The sequence below is a fragment of the Pleurodeles waltl genome, chromosome 1_2 (genome assembly GCF_031143425.1).
Source record: "Pleurodeles waltl isolate 20211129_DDA chromosome 1_2, aPleWal1.hap1.20221129, whole genome shotgun sequence".
NCBI classification, from domain to species: Eukaryota; Metazoa; Chordata; class Amphibia; order Caudata; family Salamandridae; genus Pleurodeles; species Pleurodeles waltl.
Window position 1 is genome coordinate 245,643,346 of NC_090437.1, and position 11,623 is coordinate 245,654,968.

Consider the following 11,623-nt stretch of genomic DNA (forward strand, 5'->3'; position numbering starts at 1 on the left):
CTGTTACCCAGAATCCTTTGCAAACCTCAAAATTTGGCTAAAAAAACACATGTTCCTCACATTTCTGTGGCAGAAAGTTCTGGAATCTGAGAGGAGCCACAAATTTCCTTCCTCCCAGCGTTCCCCCAAGTCTCCCAATAAAAATGATACCTCACTTGTGTGGGTAGGCCTAGCGCCCGCGACAGAAAACGCCCCAAAGCGCAACGTGGACACATCCACATTTTTGGAAGAAAACAGAGGTGTTTTTTGCGAAGTGCCTACCTGTAGATTTTGCCCTCTAGCTCAGCCGGCACCTAGGGAAACCTACCAAACCTGTGCATTTCTGAAAACTAGAGACCTAGGGGAATCCAAGATGGGGTGACTTGCGGGGCTCAGACCAGGTTCTGTTACCCAGAATCCTTTGCAAACCTCAAAATTTGGCTAAAAAAACACATGTTCCTCACATTTCTGTGGCAGAAATTCTGGAATCTGAGAGGAGCCACAAATTTCCTTCCACCCAGCGGTCCCCCAGGTCTCCCGATAAAAATGATACCTCACTTGTGTGGGTAGGCCTAGCGCCCGCGACAGGAAATGCCCCAAAGCGCAACGTGGACACATCCACATTTTTGGAAGAAAACAGAGGTGTTTTTTGCGAAGTGCCTACCTGTAGATTTTGGCCTCTAGCTCAGCCGGCACCTAGGGAAACCTACCAAACCTGTGTATTTCTGAAAACTAGAGACCTAGGGGAATCCAAGATGGGGTGACTTGCGGGGCTCGGACCAGGTTCTGTTACCCAGAATCCTTTGCAAACCTCAAAATTTGGCTAAAAAAACACATGTTCCTCACATTTCTGTGGCAGAAAGTTCTGGAATCTGAGAGGAGCCACAAATTTCCTTCCACCCAGCGTTCCCCCAAGTCTCCCGATAAAAATGATACCTCACTTGTGTGGGTAGGCCTAGCGCCCGCAACAGGAAACGCCCCAAAGCGCAACGTGGACACATCCACATTTTTAGAAGAAAACAGAGGTGTTTTTTTGTGAAGTGCCTACCTGTAGATTTTGGCCTCTAGCTCAGCCGGCACCTAGGGAAACCTACCAAACCTGTGCATTTCTGAAAACTAGAGACCTAGGGGAATCGAAGATGGGGTGACTTGCGGGGCTCGGACCAGGTTCTGTTACCCAGAATCCTTTGCAAACCTCAAAATTTGGCTAAAAAAACACATGTTCCTCACATTTCTGTGGCAGAAAGTTCTGGAATCTGAGAGGAGCCACAAATTTCTTGCCACCCAGCGTTCCCCCAAGTCTCCCGATAAAAATGATACCTCACTTGTGTGGGTAGGCCTAGCGCCCGCAACATGAAACGCCCCAAAGCGCAACGTGGACACATCCAAATTTTTGGAAGAAAACAGAGGTGTTTTTTGTGAAGTGCCTACCTGTAGATTTTGGCCTCTAGCTCAGCCGGCACCTAGGGAAACCTACCAAACCTGTGCATTTCTGAAAACTAGAGACCTAGGGGAATCCAAGATGGGGTGACTTGCGGGGCTCGGACCAGGTTCTGTTACCCAGAATCCTTTGCAAACCTCAAAATTTGGCTAAAAAAACACATGTTCCTCACATTTCTGTGGCAGAAAGTTCTGGAATCTGAGAGGAGCCACAAATTTCCTTCCACCCAGCGGTCCCCCAGGTCTCCCGATAAAAATGATACCTCACTTGTGTGGGTAGGCCTAGCGCCCGCGACAGGAAATGCCCCAAAGCGCAACGTGGACACATCCACATTTTTGGAAGAAAACAGAGGTGTTTTTTGCGAAGTGCCTACCTGTAGATTTTGGCCTCTAGCTCAGCCGGCACCTAGGGAAACCTACCAAACCTGTGCATTTCTGAAAACTAGAGACCTAGGGGAATCGAAGATGGGGTGACTTGCGGGGCTCGGACCAGGTTCTGTTACCCAGAATCCTTTGCAAACCTCAAAATTTGGCTAAAAAAACACATGTTCCTCACATTTCTGTGGCAGAAAGTTCTGGAATCTGAGAGGAGCCACAAATTTCCTTCCTCCCAGCGTTCCCCCAAGTCTCCCAATAAAAATGATACCTCACTTGTGTGGGTAGGCCTAGCGCCCGCGACAGAAAACGCCCCAAAGCGCAACGTGGACACATCCACATTTTTGGAAGAAAACAGAGGTGTTTTTTGCGAAGTGCCTACCTGTAGATTTTGCCCTCTAGCTCAGCCGGCACCTAGGGAAACCTACCAAACCTGTGCATTTCTGAAAACTAGAGACCTAGGGGAATCCAAGATGGGGTGACTTGCGGGGCTCAGACCAGGTTCTGTTACCCAGAATCCTTTGCAAACCTCAAAATTTGGCTAAAAAAACACATGTTCCTCACATTTCTGTGGCAGAAATTCTGGAATCTGAGAGGAGCCACAAATTTCCTTCCACCCAGCGGTCCCCCAGGTCTCCCGATAAAAATGATACCTCACTTGTGTGGGTAGGCCTAGCGCCCGCGACAGGAAATGCCCCAAAGCGCAACGTGGACACATCCACATTTTTGGAAGAAAACAGAGGTGTTTTTTGCGAAGTGCCTACCTGTAGATTTTGGCCTCTAGCTCAGCCGGCACCTAGGGAAACCTACCAAACCTGTGTATTTCTGAAAACTAGAGACCTAGGGGAATCCAAGATGGGGTGACTTGCGGGGCTCGGACCAGGTTCTGTTACCCAGAATCCTTTGCAAACCTCAAAATTTGGCTAAAAAAACACATGTTCCTCACATTTCTGTGGCAGAAAGTTCTGGAATCTGAGAGGAGCCACAAATTTCCTTCCACCCAGCGTTCCCCCAAGTCTCCCGATAAAAATGATACCTCACTTGTGTGGGTAGGCCTAGCGCCCGCAACAGGAAACGCCCCAAAGCGCAACGTGGACACATCCACATTTTTAGAAGAAAACAGAGGTGTTTTTTTGTGAAGTGCCTACCTGTAGATTTTGGCCTCTAGCTCAGCCGGCACCTAGGGAAACCTACCAAACCTGTGCATTTCTGAAAACTAGAGACCTAGGGGAATCGAAGATGGGGTGACTTGCGGGGCTCGGACCAGGTTCTGTTACCCAGAATCCTTTGCAAACCTCAAAATTTGGCTAAAAAAACACATGTTCCTCACATTTCTGTGGCAGAAAGTTCTGGAATCTGAGAGGAGCCACAAATTTCCTTCCTCCCAGCGTTCCCCCAAGTCTCCCAATAAAAATGATACCTCACTTGTGTGGGTAGGCCTAGCGCCCGCGACAGAAAACGCCCCAAAGCGCAACGTGGACACATCCACATTTTTGGAAGAAAACAGAGGTGTTTTTTGCGAAGTGCCTACCTGTAGATTTTGCCCTCTAGCTCAGCCGGCACCTAGGGAAACCTACCAAACCTGTGCATTTCTGAAAACTAGAGACCTAGGGGAATCCAAGATGGGGTGACTTGCGGGGCTCCGACCAGGTTCTGTTACCCAGAATCCTTTGCAAACCTCAAAATTTGGCTAAAAAAACACATGTTCCTCACATTTCTGTGGCAGAAAGTTCTGGAATCTGAGAGGAGCCACAAATTTCCTACCACCCAGCGTTCCCCCAAGTCTCCCGATAAAAATGATACCTCACTTGTGTGGGTAGGCCTACCGCCCGCGACAGGAAACGCCCCAAAGCGCAACGTGGACACATCAACATTTTTGGAAGAAAACAGAGGTGTTTTTTGCGAAGTGCCTACCTGTAGATTTTGGCCTCTAGCTCAGCCGGCACCTAAGGAAACCTACCAAACCTGTGCATTTCTGAAAACTAGAGACCTAGGGGAATCCAAGATGGGGTGACTTGTGGGGCTCGGACCAGGTTCTGTTACCCAGAATCGTTTACAAACCTCAAAATTTGGCTAAAAAAACACATGTTCCTCACATTTCTGTGGCAGAAAGTTCTGGAATCTGAGAGGAGCCACAAATTTCTTTCCACCCAGCGTTCCCCCAAGTCTCCTGATAAAAATGATACCTCACTTGTCTGGGTAGGCCTAGCGCCCGCAACAGGAAACGCCCCAAAGCGCAACGTGGACACATCCAAATTTTTGGAAGAAAACAGAGGTGTTTTTTGTGAAGTGCCTACCTGTAGATTTTGGCCTCTAGCTCAGCCGGCACCTAGGGAAACCTACCAAACCTGTGCATTTCTGAAAACTAGAGACCTAGGGGAATCCAAGATGGGTTGACTTGCGGGGCTCGGACCAGGTTCTGTTACCCAGAATCCTTTGCAAACCTCAAAATTTGGCTAAAAAAACACATGTTCCTCACATTTCTGTGGCAGAAAGTTCTGGAATCTGAGAGGAGCCACAAATTTCCTTCCACCCAGCGGTCCCCCATTTCTCCCGATAAAAATGATACCTCACTTGTGTGGGTAGGCCTAGCGCCCGCGACAGGAAACGCCCCAAAGCGCAACGTGGACACATCCACATTTTTGGAAGAAAACAGAGGTGTTTTTTGCGAAGTGCCTACCTGTAGATTTTGGCCTCTAGCTCAGCCGGCACCTAGGGAAACCTACCAAACCTGTGCATTTCTGAAAACTAGAGACCTAGGGGAATCCAAGATGGGGTGACTTGCGGGGCTCGGACCAGGTTCTGTTACCCAGAATCCTTTGCAAACCTCAAAATTTGGCTAAAAAAACACATGTTCCTCACATTTCTGTGGCAGAAAGTTCTGGAATCTGAGAGGAGCCACAAATTTCCTTCCACCCAGCGTTCCCCCAAGTCTCCCGATAAAAATGATACCTCACTTGTGTGGGTAGGCCTAGCGCCCGCGACAGGAAACGCCCCAAAGCGCAACGTGGACACATCAACATTTTTGGAAGAAAACAGAGGTGTTTTTTGCGAAGTGCCTACCTGTAGATTTTGGCCTCTAGCTCAGCCGGCACCTAAGGAAACCTACCAAACCTGTGCATTTCTGAAAACTAGAGACCTAGGGGAATCCAAGATGGGTTGACTTGTGGGGCTCGGACCAGGTTCTGTTACCCAGAATCGTTTACAAACCTCAAAATTTGGCTAAAAAAACACATGTTCCACACATTTCTGTGGCAGAAAGTTCTTGAATCTGAGAGGAGCCTCAAATTTCTTTCCACCCAGCGTTCCCCCAAGTCTCCCGATAAAAATGATACCTCACTTGTGTGGGTAGGCCTAGCGCCCGCAACAGGAAACGCCCCAAAGCGCAACGTGGACACATCCAAATTTTTGGAAGAAAACAGAGGTGTTTTTTTGCGAAGTGCCTACCTGTAGATTTTGGCCTCTAGCTCAGCCGGCACCTAGGGAAACCTACCAAACCTCTGCATTTCTGAAAACTAGAGACCTAGGGGAATCCAAGATGGGGTGACTTGCGGGGCTCGGACCAGGTTCTGTTACCCAGAATCCTTTGCAAACCTCAAAATTTGGCTAAAAAAACCCATGTTCCTCACATTTCTGTGGCAGAAAGTTCTGGAATCTGAGAGGAGCCACAAATTTCTTTCCACCCAGCGTTCCCCCAAGTCTCCCAATAAAAATGAGACCTCACTTGTGTGGGTAGGCCTAGCGCCCGCGACAGGAAACGCCCCAAAGCGCAACGTGGACACATCCACATTTTTGGAAGAAAACAGAGGTGTTTTTTGTGAAGTGCCTACCTGTAGATTTTGGCCTCTAGCTCAGCCGGCACCTAGGGAAACCTAGCAAACCTGTGCATTTCTGAAAACTAGAGACCTAGGGAAATCCAAGATGGGGTGACTTGCGGGGCTCGGACCAGGTTCTGTTACCCAGAATCCTTTGCAAACCTCAAAATTTGGCTAAAAAAACACATGTTCCTCACATTTCTGTGGCAGAAAGTTCTGGAATCTGAGAGGAGCCACAAATTTCCTTCCACCCAGCGTTCCCCCAAGTCTCCCGATAAAAATGATACCTCACTTGTGTGGGTAGGCCTAGCGCCCGCGACAGGAAACGCCCCAAAGCGCAACGTGGACACATCAACATTTTTGGAAGAAAACAGAGGTGTTTTTTGCCAAGTGCCTACCTGTAGATTTTGGCCTCTAGCTCAGCCGGCACCTAGGGAAACCTACCAAACCTCTGCATTTCTGAAAACTAGAGACCTAGGGGAATCCAAGATGGGGTGACTTGCGTGGCTCGGACCAGGTTCTGTTACCCAGAATCCTTTGCAAACCTCAAAATTTGGCTAAAAAAACACATGTTCCTCACATTTCTGTGGCAGAAAGTTCTGGAATCTGAGAGGAGCCACAAATTTCTTTCCACCCAGCGTTCCCCCAAGTCTCCCGATAAAAATGAGACCTCACTTGTGTGGGTAGGCCTAGCGCCCGCGACAGGAAACGCCCCAAAGCGCAACGTGGACACATCAACATTTTTGGAAGAAAACAGAGGTGTTTTTTGCGAAGTGCCTACCTGTAGATTTTGGCCTCTAGCTCAGCCGGCACCTAAGGAAACCTACCAAACCTGTGCATTTCTGAAAACTAGAGACCTAGGGGAATCCAAGATGGGTTGACTTGTGGGGCTCGGACCAGGTTCTGTTACCCAGAATCGTTTACAAACCTCAAAATTTGGCTAAAAAAACACATGTTCCTCACATTTCTGTGGCAGAAAGTTCTGGAATCTGAGAGGAGCCACAAATTTCTTTCCACCCAGCGTTCCCCCAAGTCTCCCGATAAAAATGATACCTCACTTGTGTGGGTAGGCCTAGCGCCCGCAACAGGAAACGCCCCAAAGCGCAACGTGGACACATCCAAATTTTTGGAAGAAAACAGAGGTGTTTTTTGTGAAGTGCCTACCTTTAGATTTTGGCCTCTAGCTCAGCCGGCACCTAGGGAAACCTACCAAACCTGTGCATTTCTGAAAACTAGAGACCTAGGGGAATCCAAGGAGGGGTGACTTGCGGGGCTCGGACCAGGTTCTGTTACCCAGAATCCTTTGCAAACCTCAAAATTTGGCTAAAAAAACACATGTTCCTCACATTTCTGTGGCAGAAAGTTCTGGAATCTGAGAGGAGCCACAAATTTCTTTCCACCCAGCGTTCCCCCAAGTCTCCCGATAAAAATGATACCTCACTTGTGTGGGTAGGCCTAGCACCCGCGACAGGAAACGCCCCAAAGCGCAACGTGGACACATCCACATTTTTGGAAGAAAACAGAGGTGTTTTTTGTGAAGTGCCTACCTGTAGATTTTGGCCTCTAGCTCAGCCGGCACCTAGGGAAACCTACCAAACCTGTGCATTTCTGAAAACTAGTGACCTAGGGGAATCCAAGATGGGGTGACTTGCGGGGCTCGGACCAGGTTCTGTTACCCAGAATCCTTTGCAAACCTCAAAATTTGGCTAAAACAACACATGTTCCTCACATTTCTGTGGCAGAAAGTTCTGGAATCTGAGAGGAGCCACAAATTTCCTTCCACCCAGCGTTCCCCCAAGTCTCCCGATAAAAATGATACCTCACTTGTGTGGGTAGGCCTAGCGCCCGCGACAGGAAACGCCCCAAAGCGCAACATGGACACATCCACATTTTTGGAAGAAAACAGAGGTGTTTTTTGCGAAGTGCCTACCTGTAGATTTTGGCCTCTAGCTCAGCCGGCACCTAAGGAAACCTACCAAACCTGTGCATTTCTGAAAACTAGAGACCTAGGGGAATCCAAGATGGGTTGACTTGTGGGGCTCGGACCAGGTTCTGTTACCCAGAATCGTTTACAAACCTCAAAATTTGGCTAAAAAAACACATGTTCCTCACATTTCTGTGGCAGAAAGTTCTGGAATCTGAGAGGAGCCACAAATTTATTTCCACCCAGCGTTCCCCCAAGTCTCCCGATAAAAATGATACCTCACTTGTGTGGGTAGGCCTAGCGCCCGCAACAGGAAACGCCCCAAAGCGCAACGTGGACACATCCAAATTTTTGGAAGAAAACAGAGGTGTTTTTTGTGAAGTGCCTACCTGTAGATTTTGGCCTCTAGCTCAGCCGGCACCTAGGGAAACCTACCAAACCTGTGCATTTCTGAAAACTAGAGACCTAGGGGAATCCAAGGAGGGGTGACTTGCGGGGCTCGGACCAGGTTCTGTTACCCAGAATCCTTTGCAAACCTCAAAATTTGGCTAAAAAAACACATGTTCCTCACATTTCTGTGGCAGAAAGTTCTGGAATCTGAGAGGAGCCACAAATTTCTTTCCACCCAGCGGTCCCCAAGTCTCCCGATAAAAATGATACCTCACTTGTGTGGGTAGGCCTAGCGCCCGCGACAGGAAACGCCCCAAAGCGCAACGTGGACACATCCAAATTTTTGGAAGAAAACAGAGGTGTTTTTTGTGAAGTGCCTACCTGTAGATTTTGGCCTCTAGCTCAGCCGGCACCTAGGGAAACCTACCAAACCTGTGCATTTCTGAAAACTAGAGACCTAGGGGAATCCAAGATGGGGTGACTTGCGGGGCTCGGACCAGGTTCTGTTACCCAGAATCCTTTGCAAACCTCAAAATTTGGCTAAAAAAACACATGTTCCTCACATTTCTGTGGCAGAAAGTTCTGGAATCTGAGAGGAGCCACAAATTTCCTTCCACCCAGCGTTCCCCCAAGTCTCCCGATAAAAATGATACCTCACTTGTGTGGGTAGGCCTAGCGCCCGCGACAGGAAACGCCCCAAAGCGCAACGTGGACACATCCACATTTTTGGAAGAAAACAGAGGTGTTTTTTTGCGAAGTGCCTACCTGTAGATTTTGGCCTCTAGCTCAGCCGGCACCTAGGGAAACCTACAAAACCTCTGCATTTCTGAAAACTAGAGACCTAGGGGAATCCAAGATGGGGTGACTTGCGGGGCTCGGACCAGGTTCTGTTACCCAGAATCCTTTGCAAACCTCAAAATTTGGCTAAAAAAAACCATGTTCCTCACATTTCTGTGGCAGAAAGTTCTGGAATCTGAGAGGAGCCACAAATTTCTTTCCACCCAGCGTTCCCCCAAGTCTCCTGATAAAAATGAGACCTCACTTGTGTGGGTAGGCCTAGCGCCCGCGACAGGAAACGCCCCAAAGCGCAACGTGGACACATCAACATTTTTGGAAGAAAACAGAGGTGTTTTTTGTGAAGTGCCTACCTGTAGATTTTGGCCTCTAGCTCAGCCGGCACCTAGGGAAACCTACCAAACCTCTGCATTTCTGAAAACTAGAGACCTAGGGGAATCCAAGGAGGGGTGACTTGCGGGGCTCGGACCAGGTTCTGTTACCCAGAATCCTTTGCAAACCTCAAAATTTGGCTAAAAAAACACATGTTCCTCACATTTCTGTGGCAGAAAGTTCTGGAATCTGAGAGGAGCCACAAATTTCTTTCCACCCAGCGTTCCCCCAAGTCTCCCGATAAAAATGATACCTCACTTGTGTTGGTAGGCCTAGCGCCCGCGACAGGAAACGCCCCAAAGCGCAACGTGGACACATCCACATTTTTGGAAGAAAACAGAGGTGTTTTTTGCGAAGTGCCTACCTGTAGATTTTGGCCTCTAGCTCAGCCGGCACCTAGGGAAACCTACCAAACCTGTGCATTTCTGAAAACTAGAGACCTAGGGGAATCCAAGATGGGGTGACTTGCGGGGCTCGGACCAGGTTCTGTTACCCAGAATCCTTTGCAAACCTCAAAATTTGGCTAAAAAAACACATGTTCCTCACATTTCTGTGGCAGAAAGTTCTGGAATCTGAGAGGAGCCACAAATTTCCTTCCACCCAGCGTTCCCCCAAGTCTCCCGATAAAAATGATACCTCACTTGTGTGGGTAGGCCTAGCGCCCGCGACAGGAAACGCCCCAAAGCGCAACGTGGACACATCAACATTTTTGGAAGAAAACAGAGGTGTTTTTTGCGAAGTGCCTACCTGTAGATTTTGGCCTCTAGCTCAGCCGGCACCTAAGGAAACCTACCAAACCTGTGCATTTCTGAAAACTAGAGACCTAGGGGAATCCAAGATGGGTTGACTTGTGGGGCTCGGACCAGGTTCTGTTACCCAGAATCGTTTACAAACCTCAAAATTTGGCTAAAAAAACACATGTTCCTCACATTTCTGTGGCAGAAAGTTCTTGAATCTGAGAGGAGCCTCAAATTTCTTTCCACCCAGCGTTCCCCCAAGTCTCCCGATAAAAATGATACCTCACTTGTGTGGGTAGGCCTAGCGCCCACAACAGGAAACGCCCCAAAGCGCAACGTGGACACATCCAAATTTTTGGAAGAAAACAGAGGTGTTTTTTTGCGAAGTGCCTACCTGTAGATTTTGGCCTCTAGCTCAGCCGGCACCTAGGGAAACCTACCAAACCTCTGCATTTCTGAAAACTAGAGACCTAGGGGAATCCAAGATGGGGTGACTTGCGGGGCTCGGACCAGGTTCTGTTACCCAGAATCCTTTGCAAACCTCAAAATTTGGCTAAAAAAACCCATGTTCCTCACATTTCTGTGGCAGAAAGTTCTGGAATCTGAGAGGAGCCACAAATTTCTTTCCACCCAGCGTTCCCCCAAGTCTCCCGATAAAAATGAGACCTCACTTGTGTGGGTAGGCCTAGCGCCCGCGACAGGAAACGCCCCAAAGCGCAACGTGGACACATCCACATTTTTGGAAGAAAACAGAGGTGTTTTTTGTGAAGTGCCTACCTGTAGATTTTGGCCTCTAGCTCAGCCGGCACCTAGGGAAACCTAGCAAACCTGTGCATTTCTGAAAACTAGAGACCTAGGGAAATCCAAGATGGGGTGACTTGCGGGGCTCGGACCAGGTTCTGTTACCCAGAATCCTTTGCAAACCTCAAAATTTGGCTAAAAAAACACATGTTCCTCACATTTCTGTGGCAGAAAGTTCTGGAATCTGAGAGGAGCCACAAATTTCCTTCCACCCAGCGTTCCCCCAAGTCTCCCGATAAAAATGATACCTCACTTGTGTGGGTAGGCCTAGCGCCCGCGACAGGAAACGCCCCAAAGCGCAACGTGGACACATCAACATTTTTGGAAGAAAACAGAGGTGTTTTTTGCCAAGTGCCTACCTGTAGATTTTGGCCTCTAGCTCAGCCGGCACCTAGGGAAACCTACCAAACCTCTGCATTTCTGAAAACTAGAGACCTAGGGGAATCCAAGATGGGGTGACTTGCGTGGCTCGGACCAGGTTCTGTTACCCAGAATCCTTTGCAAACCTCAAAATTTGGCTAAAAAAACACATGTTCCTCACATTTCTGTGGCAGAAAGTTCTGGAATCTGAGAGGAGCCACAAATTTCTTTCCACCCAGCGTTCCCCCAAGTCTCCCGATAAAAATGAGACCTCACTTGTGTGGGTAGGCCTAGCGCCCGCGACAGGAAACGCCCCAAAGCGCAACGTGGACACATCAACATTTTTGGAAGAAAACAGAGGTGTTTTTTGCGAAGTGCCTACCTGTAGATTTTGGCCTCTAGCTCAGCCGGCACCTAAGGAAACCTACCAAACCTGTGCATTTCTGAAAACTAGAGACCTAGGGGAATCCAAGATGGGTTGACTTGTGGGGCTCGGACCAGGTTCTGTTACCCAGAATCGTTTACAAACCTCAAAATTTGGCTAAAAAAACACATGTTCCTCACATTTCTGTGGCAGAAAGTTCTGGAATCTGAGAGGAGCCACAAATTTCTTTCCACCCAGCGTTCCCCCAAGT